At 42.7% G+C, this 9,284-nt stretch overlaps 1 pseudogene across 1 annotated transcript; it reads right to left on the reverse strand.

Annotated features, from left to right (window-relative positions):
- Window positions 1-1,772: 1,772 nt before the first annotated feature.
- LOC308102610 (E3 ubiquitin-protein ligase TRIM35-like) lies at window positions 1,773-7,064 on the reverse strand (annotated as a pseudogene). The gene is made up of 4 exons: window positions 6,689-7,064; window positions 6,303-6,499; window positions 2,912-3,916; window positions 1,773-1,796 (listed from the first exon to the last, which is right to left on the reverse strand). The product of its transcript is annotated as an E3 ubiquitin-protein ligase TRIM35-like (transcript).
- Between the last annotated feature and the right edge of the window lie 2,220 nt (window positions 7,065-9,284).

Consider the following 9,284-nt stretch of genomic DNA (forward strand, 5'->3'; position numbering starts at 1 on the left):
GCTAGGAGCATCGTAGCCCAGTAGTTTACAACCTTCTAGCCCATTAAAACTGTGAAAGCATCCGTGTCATTTTAGATTTTAGGTATATTTTTACCACTTTAACCATTATTTTATACTCTCATAGAAGTGACGCTCATAGCACGTCACTTCGTGCCGCAGTATGAGCTTGTAGATCTGCAATTTTATTTTGTGCAAATCTTTTAATATATAGTTTAAAGCGAACATTTTAACTCAAATGTTTGCTTCTGGGGTCCCTGGAACAAAATATTTTCTGAGATAGGGGTCGGCGGCTAAATACTTATAATTTTGGGGGTCCTTGACATGAAGAAGTTTGAGAACCACTGAAATAGCAACATAAGCTTTTCAGAAAACTTTTAGGATTTAGAAGACATAGAGCCTCAGGTCTTTAGACGGTCAAAATCTACAATAGAGGCATTAAGCTATAGGCTATGTCACAGTTGTTGTCTATCTGTGCCATGGCAGTCTGTCACCGAAAATGTGCGCTGACACCAGCTTCTGTCAAGTAGCCCGGCATCACAGTATCTTCTTTTGTCTAGTAGAGTCAGAATCAGAATCAGCTTTATTGTCACATCACAGGTTTACAGAAGTAAAAAAAAGTGGGTGAAATTTGTTTTTGTGCAAAGTTCCCATCGTATCGTTATTTCCATAAGCCCGGCATCACAGTATCTTCTTTTGTCAAGTAGTCCGGCATCACAGTATCTTCTTTTGTCAAGTAGTCCGGCATCACAGTATCTTCTTTTGCAATCTGGGAACCCATCGTCGATAAAAAAGGAAAAATAGCACCCTCTGCTGTCTTTTTACCTTTGATTTGACTCTGGGGGGAGTGATTAAATAGACAGACGATGACTGGAAACCGGCGTTTGGTCTCTGCCAAGCCCCCAGAACCCAGTGGTTGCATTGAAGCGCATTGGACATGCTGGCCATTCATAGGTACTGCAGCTGGGGCCACTGTACATGAACGAGCGAAAACGGTTTTGACCAATGGGCTTGACTCACAAGCTTGCACACGAGCTTGCGCACGGGGCTGCGCACAGAGGTGACGCAAAACACTTCACAGAGGTGATGCAAAACGTGTCGCAGAAGCCCCAAATACGCCTGGCCCATCACACTTCACAACCCGGAAGAAGGGGTTATTTCGCCCCATGCGCTGGGTGAGCAATTCAATGCAAGTGGATGGGAGGGGATATCCGGTGCCCTCTCTATTATTTTGAACTCTATGGTCTCTGCCCTCAGCCCTCCACTTCCGGTGGTGCGCCTATGTTTTCATTCCCACAAACAACATTTTTCCACGGAACACTAACACCACTTCTCCCAAAGAACATGGATCGTTTCGGTCATAAGCCCCCTTGTTTCTATGATGAAAGAACAAGTTAAAATGTTACTAACTTTCCGTTGTTTTGTCGGCTCCGAGGACGCTATTGTTAAATGAGTTTGGGTTTGTTTCCAGTGGGAAGCGAACGCACAGATGTAAATCCCGCCCACTACATTTGATTGGGTAAAGCTCGGCCTGCTTGCTAATCTGAAGGCACACCCACTTGTTTTCCAACGCTCACACGTTCTGAACGGGGCTCTGTTTTTTAGAGATTACTTCTTTTGTTAAGTAGCCCAAAAAGCAACATCCTCCATTGTTCCTATTTTTACCAGTGCGGTTGTTCTCCATGGAGACCGTTTCTTACCAGAGACCACCTCACCTTAGTGGGTGCAATTGCATCAATAACATTTAATTTGAAAACAGAAACGATCTACATAGCTCATTGACTGAGCTGAGCCTGAGGCTGAGAGAGGGCGGTTGTGGAAGAGAAAGCCTGAATACAAACAATTCACTGTTTTTTTCAGTGACATAATACCACTTCGTGATTACGTCTTTTTGAACATCTGTGTGCGCACAGAGATCTAATACTTTATTAGACAGAAATGTAAACAGCACGAGGTACAGTCAGACATTTGAGCTAAAAGGATGGATACTTCAAAAAAGTCCTGGGGAATTGTTTCCATTGTGGTCTTATGTATTCAATAAAAACTCAGGAATGATCAGAGAGAGAAATTGAAGATGAGTAAGTGTATTCCCTTCTCGTGTGTTGGCTCGGCTGCATGCTGAGTTCAGTCCATTATCAACAACACAGCACAGCAATCTTAGCTAAGATTAGCTCCAGACGCACAGACAGATAAACATACACGTGCATAAACATACTGTAGTCTGCCTCCAGTGGTGGAAAGTAACTAAGTACATTTACTCAAGTACTGCACTTAAGTACAATTTTGAGTTTTCTTTTTTTTTTTACTTTACTGGAGTATTTCCAATTTGCAGTACTTTTACTTCTACTCCAATACATCTCAGAGGCAAATATTGTATTTTTTACAATTATTTGAAAACTTTCGTTACTAGTTACTTTGTAGATTTTGATTATTATTACGAAACCACTTACAAAACCACTTACCCTATATATTTTTGGCAACTTGTAAATCGTTGTGAGCTTATAGATCTGCTATTTTCAAAGAATTTTCATACATTTGAAAACTTGTGAAATGGGACATTCTGCATAATGAGTACTTTTACTTCTGGTACTTTAAGTACAATTTGATGCCAATACTTTTGTACTTTTACTCAAGCAAATGTTGAATACCGAACTACTACCAGCTACTTGTAACAGACTATTTCTACAATAGGTTATTGATACTTTATTATCACTTTTTACGTATAAAATCATCAACCATAATCATCATCATCATCAATCATAATACAAATCAAAACAAATCAATTGTAATAATTATCATAATCAACATAATCATCATCATCATCATCATCATCATCATCATCATCATCATCATCATCATCATCATCATCATCATCATCACCATCATCATAATCATCATCCCCATCATAAATTACACTCATCTTTCTTGGTAACATCTTCAGAGGAAGAGTATCATAAGCATTATCAATGTATGGAAAGAGTGTGTCAGAGAAAGCGTGTGTAAAGGAGTGTAGATGTGTGTTAGTATCAAGATCAGAGAAGGACAGCTCTCCTCTGTTCCAGTCCAGTTGGACTCTGGTTCTCCAAGGTTTCTGCCTCACTGAGAGAACAGTGATTGACCCTGGTGAGGATTCTGCTGTGATTTCACCATTATTTAAATGTATTATCCAGAATTGACCCCCTCTTTTTCCCTTCCTCTGGAAAGACTCTGCTAACACACCAGTGTCCAGTGGCTATTGTCTCCAACCTCAACATCCCAGCTGTGAGACCCCGAGTTAAAGCCCTCAGAACCCAGGACTCTGTGCCACCAGTCAAACCTCTCTGGGTTGTCAGGAAGCTGCTGTTCTTCCCCAGGTCTCACACTGGTCAGATCATCAGACAGGATGAGCTTTGGATGGGCAGTGTTGGGGTCCAGGATCACAGGAGACAATGTCCTTCATCTTATCCCAGACTCTGAAGGCCAGGTGTTTGGCCTCGTCTATCAGTGCTCCTGAGACCAGCTGTGGGTCCTGCAGCGTGTGGATTCTTTCCACTGTGGTCTTGTAGATCTGTGTGACGTGTTCAGCTCTTAGCTCCTCCTCTATGGCTCTGATTGTGTTTGAAAGGGTTGATATCTCTCTGTTCAGACCCTCAATCTTCTCCATCATAATTTGACTCTTCTTTGAATCTTCCTCCCTCAGTGCAGAAATCCTAGCCCCCTCTTCCTCTTGTAGAAACTGATGAAGCTTCTTAAACTGTTCCTTAATCCTCCTCTCTGTGTTCTGGGCCTGGACCTTAATGTGTTCTGCTGTTTGGTCGCAGTTTGTTCGAACTTCAGAAAAGCTCTGCAGTTTCCTCTCTAGCAGCTCTAGTGATTCCTCGGCTGCCTCCTTCGGATCCATTTTCTGGCGTTTCTCCTTCATGAAGGTCTCACACAGGTTCTTCAGAGCCAGGTTACAGGGTGGACATTTTATTTCGTTTATCTTCTTACAAACTGGACATTCCTTTGTTTCCTTGTGCGTCCACCATTCCTGCAGACAGGCTTTACAGAAGCTGTGGCTACATGACAGGATAACAGGATGTTTAAATATATGTCACGACACACCGAACAGGAAAAATCCTCTTCTGAAAAAGACGACTGGGAAGCCATTTAGTCACTGAGTGAAGCTACAAACACTCAATACAGGAGATGAGCCAATCAAGTTGTGGTAACACTTCTTCCCCTGAAATGTAGTTCTTTGAATCCTGGTTCTTGTTAGTCACAGTCAGTAGATTCAAATTGTCAATACAACCTGCCGTAGATATGGAGAGACTATATGCTGTGTTCTCGTCTTTGTTTCTCCAGAAATAGTCCAATTCAGAATGACGTCACAGTGATGTCACTGCATGTGGAACATAGACTGTCAAAAATATGGACAAACTAAGTGACGTTGACCTCACCCATTGGTTTCTATACAATCACCCTTCTGAAGCCCCCCCCGTTCAGCAAACTCACCGTCTCCATCATGGATACAATGGCTGTTATGCAAAACCCAAAATATAGAGCAAACATGTGGAAATGTTCATTCGACTACTCGGCCACCATAAAGTGGAATGCCCTGACACCATCCATCAAAGGATGTCTACAGTATCACTTGTTTCTTTCAAAATTGGACCTGAAATAACATTTATCAGGAGACCAAAAGGGGGGGGGGGGGGGTAAATGTAAATTTGTTGATGACATTTATTATTATTAAAAAAAATAAGATATTTGTTTTGGCTTTTTCTGCCTTTCTGTCTTGAGCTAAAAGGTTCGGGAACCGATGCTCTACAATTACAAAAACAGAAATGTAAAGGATTTGGCGTGGCATCAAGTCAACTAAACTATAAAATATATTCAACCACTATTCTACAAAATCAAGTTAGTTCAATTGACAATGATATATTCAAAAACAGCGACATGTTCCATGAACTCAACGCAATATCATGTTCAATCTTTGTAAGTACGACTCCACAGGGATTTAACCCCGTTACCACAATTGTCTTAGCGATTGTTTGAATGTTGCATTTGAATAGTTTTAGAATTGTATGAAGAGTTTATAAGTTAGTCATGGCATTTAAGTGACATTTTGTTGTTCAAGTTGTTCCAATGACAAGTATCATGGTGATGTTTAGGCCAATGCCGATACTCTGTAAGACTTCTTACTCTGTACATTTGAGCGAAGTTAGTGATCACAGATAGAGATACTCTGTAAGACTAACAGTAGGCTATGTCTATCTGTGATCGCTAACTATGCTCACATAATAGTCTACTGTTTAATCATTAGATGAAGGGCAAAATTCAATTCCACTACCTCGTTTTGCTCCTTCAGAACAGCCCATCCGCCATCAACCTCTGCTACTGCCTACTAGTAATGGCAATACCTAAATGCAGCAAGATTGCACAGGTGTACCTTGTGAATCACAATGGGACCTGTCTCTGTTTTGATGTTTATATATTAATATTATCTTACATTATTATTATATACCTACTATCATTGTTATTGGTTGTTGTTGTCATCATAGTTTCTACTACTGCTGTTGCTATTGATTGCATCATTGTTATTGCTGTCATCGTAGTTTTACTATTGTTGCTCTCGTGACCAGGCTGTGCTGCTATTATCTCTCTCTCCCTATCTCTCGACACAGTCAAGGCAGATGGTAGCCCACCCTATAGTCTGCCTGATCTTTCTTCGAGTTACGGGGGAGTAACTAGCCCTAGCCGTGACGGCCTTGCAGGCTTATGCAAAGGTTAACCCGTTAAAACCGGGAAGGCACAAATGTGTACTTTTCATTCAAAGTTCTTAAACGTATCAGACATTCGTAGTGGCATCACCCGTGAACATACTCAAGACTCTACTCACCACTAGTTCAGAGGTCACTAGTGATTTCATTTAACATGTTTTTTTCATACCAAAAAAGTCAAGTCAAGTCAAGTCAAGTCAAGTAAAGTAAAGTGAGTTGAATTGAATGAAGAAGGTCCAGGTCAGACTAGCATATTAACAAAGAAAATGGTCAGTGTGATACTGACAAACTAAAATACAGACTAAAGGATCAGTTCGGTGTTATACTGACAGACTATGTTGCTACTAGCTTGCTGGACTACTAGCTTGCTGGAGTTGAGCAAAGAGGGAGGCTGACATCACGTAAACAGTCTCGCCTCTGAGGAGCCACGCCGTGAAAATGTTAGAGAACAAAAAAGTGACAGAAATCATACTACTACTCATCATCACCACCATCATCATCCTCATACTCATCATCATCATCCTCCTCATACACTTCCTCACCGTCATCATAATTGTCTTTTACCTCTTTTGTTATACTGATCTTCATCGGTAACATCTTAAGAGGGACAGTATCGTCGCCGTTACCGATGTAAGGAAAGAGTTTCTCGTCGAAGGTGTGTTGGAAGGTGTGCAGGCGTGCGTTAGTATGGGGATCGGAGAAGGACAGCTTCCCTCCGTCCCAGTCCAGCTGGACTCTGATCCTCGGGGGTTTCTGATGCACTGCGATATTGAAAGACCCCGATGAGGATTCTGTCGTGTATTTACCGTCATATAAACATATGCTCCAGAATTGACCCCGTCGCTGTCCCTTCCTGTGATAAGACTCAGCTAACACGCCGATCTCCCAGTCTGCATTGTCTCCAACCTCAACGTCCCAGCTGTGAGTCCCTGAGCTAAAGCCCTCAGAACCCAGGACGTTGCCATAGCAGTCAAACCTCTCTGGGTTGTCGGGAAGCTGCCGTTCCTCTCCAGGCGTCACACTGGTCATATCATCAGACAGGGTGTATACTGAATTTGCAGTGTTTGGATCCAGGATCAAAGTGTAGGGGACAATCTTCTTCATCTTGTCCCAGACTCTGAAGGTCAGGTTTCCCAGATGTTTCACCTCGTCTATCAGTGCTCCTGAGTCCATCTCTGGGTCCTGCAGTGTGAACATGACTCTTTCTATTGTGTTCTTGTGCCTCTGCGTGATGTTTTCAATTCTCAGCTCCTCCTCTATGGCTCTGATTGTGTTCGAAAGGATCGATATCTCTCCGTTAAGACCCTCAATCTTCTCCTTGATCATCTGAGTCTTCCGCTTCTGTTCCTCCCTCAGTGCAACAATCCTAGCCTCCTCTTCCTCTTGTAGAAACTGAAGAAGCTTCATAAACTGTTCCTTAATCAGTCTCTCTCCGTTCTGGGTCTGGACCTTAATGTGTTCTTCAGCTAGTTCACAGTTTGTTTTAACTTCAGTAAAGACCTGCAGTTTCTCCTGTAAGAGCTCCAGTGATTCCTCGGCTGCCTCCCTGGGATTCATTGTCTGACGTTTCTCCTTCATGAAGGTCTCACTGAAATGTACTTTCACTCTTAATCCTGGTTCTTATTAAATATCCACTTAGGCTGTGTCAGTATTATCTCATGTAGAAAGACTGTGCTGTGTTCTTGTTTTCTCTTTAGAAATAGACCGATAGATTGACGTCATAGTGACATAGCAACATAGTGTCCGGTTAGCTCAGTCGGTAGGGCTCTCGCCTTTGGACAATAACGTTCGAACCTAGGCACCGCCAGCTCAACGTATGAGTAGCAGGGCTTAGGTGTGGCAAGTCGTGTGGTAAGTACTGTGAGCTGATGGTAGGTGTGGCGCTCCACCTCAGCATTCCATCTCCCAGGGTTCTGGCGCATGGTAACAGGGAAAGACTCCCACGTTCTCGGCTTATACCGGCAATAAGCCTCTCCGACCTACTTACTTCCTTGTAGTGACATCACTAAATATTAGTTTAACTTAATGTTTTATAACATATGTTATGATATAATACTGTACCATATGCAAATCAGAATAGTATATAACATACAGTAACATATTGTGCCATTTACAGAAGAATATTATGTAACACTATATCGAGTACACATTATTGATCCCATTCGGGAAATTCAGTCACTAGAGACAGCACAGCAGATAAATGACAGATACAGAGTATGAGAAGCACAGCAGATGGAATCACAAATAGTACCATCAATGATGATGAACAACAGTATACAGTAGTATATGCCTGTACAATAGTACAACAGTATACAGTAGTATACACCTGTACAGACACGTGGACGGACAGGGGCAAAAACATAGACAACTATGCCAAGACATTTCAGAAGCCCATTGCTAAAATGGTATGTGTGGTGCGCCGCAACTACTTCCACCTCCAGCAGGTGTCACCGTTACACTGAGGTAAAGTGAAGCAGTCATGGTCATGTATGAAAAAAACAATAGATTCGCCTGTTGCCTGTCACCTCCAACAGCTTATAATAGCAAAACACAGGTTGTTTGAACCACATTAAACATTTGTGTGTGTGTGTGTGTGTGTGTGTGTGTGTGTGTGTGTGTGTGTGTGTGTGTGTGTGTGTGTGTGTGTGTGTGTGTGTGTGTGTGTGTGTGTGTGTGTGTGCATGCTCGTGTGTGTGTGTGTGTGTGTGTGTGTGTGTGTGTGTGTGTGTGTGTGTGTGTGTGTGTGTGTGTGTGTGTGTGTGTGTGTGTGTGTGTGTGTGTGTGTGTGTGTGTGCATGCTCGCGTGGTAAGGACATGAAAGACAAGAGCTGTCTGTCTGTCTGTCTAAACTGTCTGTCTGTCTGTCTGTCTGTCTGTCTTGTCTGTCTGTCTGTCTGTCTGTCTGTCTGTCTGTCTGTCTGTCTGTCTGTCTGTCTGTCTGTCTGTCTGTCTGTCTGTCTGTCTGTCTGTCTGTCTGTCTGTCTGTCTGTCTGTCTGTCTGTCTGTCTGTCTGTCTGTCTGTCTGTCTGTCTGTCTGTCTGTCTGTCTGTCTGTCTGTCTGCACTGTGACTGTGGGCGGCTGCCAGTGTGGCACTAACAGATGGGCACTCTGGACACACACACACACACACACACACACACACACACACACACACACACACACACACACACACACACACACACACACACACACACACACACACACACACACACACACACACACACACACACACACACACACACACACACACACACACACAGTACAATTGTTTAACCTTACATACAATGACCTCTTAGAAGCATTAAGGCCCTGTCCACACTAGAATGGATATTATACAACCACTCGGTCTACTTTTAACCCATTTCTTCTTCATCACGCTTATGTCTTTGCCTGATGAAGACCTATAAGGTCAAAACATTGCGCCATTGATAAAATAAGTCTTGGGAGCTTTAAACCAGTGTGCGGATGTTTTACCTTCTCCTCCTTGATTCTTGCCTTGACGTCCATTACCTGGCCTACATACAGGTACAAGATGCGCGCACAAT

This window comes from Gymnoscopelus braueri, assembly GCF_963280865.1.
Source record: "Gymnoscopelus braueri genome assembly, chromosome: 16".
Taxonomy (NCBI): Eukaryota; Metazoa; Chordata; class Actinopteri; order Myctophiformes; family Myctophidae; genus Gymnoscopelus; species Gymnoscopelus braueri.